Here is a 1,717-nt window from a genome sequence, read left to right on the forward strand (position 1 = left end):
TTTCAATGATTTAACATTGCCTACACTGTGTTTCAAATTTTATTCGTACAAAACTAATAATCCTCAGATCTAGCCACATATTCAAGCGTACGTTTACAAACTATAGGCTAATGTGTAAAATCTATTATTATATAGTTGAGATCATGAGTTGATTGAAGCTAGACCACCAGGGAAAACCTGGAAGCACTGGACGGCCAACTCGTCCTATTGTGGGACTCAATAATTCAATAAAAAAAGGGCTAATTAAATCAGATTGCGAAATTTTCTATATTTTTAAACTGGTAATTGTACATTATTAATATACGGAAATACCATCGATATGACTTTGAATGGATTTGTATAATTGTATTTCCCTTTATAAAATCATAAAATGTTCATTCTATGATATAAAATGATTGTAATCGTTGAGATCATGAATCAATTGAAGCTAGACAACTATGGAAAACCTGGAAGGACTTGACGGCCGTTTGTCCTATTATAGGACTCCTCAGCAGTGCGCATCCACGATCCCAACTCGCGAGATTCGAACCCAAGACCTATCGGTCTCGCGTGCGAGCACTTAACCGATAGACCACTGAGCCGGCTGGCATCCAACGGTGTTATTGTCTAACTTTAACCAATCCACGAAGTTGAGCAACCATTTCACCAATGTCTTCAGTGAGTTGATATAGGACGAAACGGCCGTCCAGTGCTTCCAGGTTTTTCATGGTGGTCTAGCTTCAATTGACTTATGATCTTAACTATATAAAATTACTAAAATCTCCACAAAATCCCCCTTCTGATAATCTATTATTAGTCATTTTTAATGCCCTATAGAAAATAACCAATAAGAATTGCGATGACTCATTTGAATTTTTTTCTCATCTGTACATAGTTTTACTTTATAAATTCACATCATAATTCATTTCTCCTGCAAGATAAAGTCTATGGAAATAAAGTAAACCGTATGTTATCAAATTGATAAACTAAGGTGTAAAGTGTTAACATCAAAATTGATATCAACATTTTCATTGTAAGTACATTTTTCTATAAAATCAATAATATACCACTTTTTATCTGATAAATGTATTGATTTTAATAGTTGCCTTGATTATTTTCATCAATATTGGTTACTATGATATTTTGATTGAATTCTATATCATTTATTGATTACTAATAGAAAACATAGTTTAAACATTGATGTAAGAAAAGTTGATCTTAGTTTCTATGATCATATTCTGAAATAGTTTCGCTTAAAATGGAATGACAACCTACAATTTATGTAATTTCTAAGCGACTCAATAACATAGAACATAAAATAGGTATATTGAAAACTCTTATGTATGTATGAACCGAAAAAAATTTATATCTAAAGTTCATCATGAACTTAAACAATTATAAATTCTAATTATTTGTGTGCAGCTTCACCTCAGATGGAACTTTGGACGACTGAATAGTTTTGAGTCACACTTATTATAAACGATATTTTATTCATAGTCTACTTCCATAAATAGGGAGTTTACTATACAAAAGAAAGTCGAATGCTTTAACCATTCTGTCATCATTATACTTTAAAGAGTCATAAAGTTTAATAAATGATAACTTCGACATCAGAAAATTGGTTGGATTTTATTTAGTCAGATAATAGAAGTCTAACTCATATTCATTTACATTTCCCTAATCAGTCAGTCAGCTACAACGTAGGATCAGGCACATTTATGCATTGGTCCAAGTTGCC

This window comes from Schistosoma mansoni, chromosome 3 (assembly GCF_000237925.1).
Source record: "Schistosoma mansoni strain Puerto Rico chromosome 3, complete genome".
In the NCBI taxonomy this organism is placed as follows: domain Eukaryota; kingdom Metazoa; phylum Platyhelminthes; class Trematoda; order Strigeidida; family Schistosomatidae; genus Schistosoma; species Schistosoma mansoni.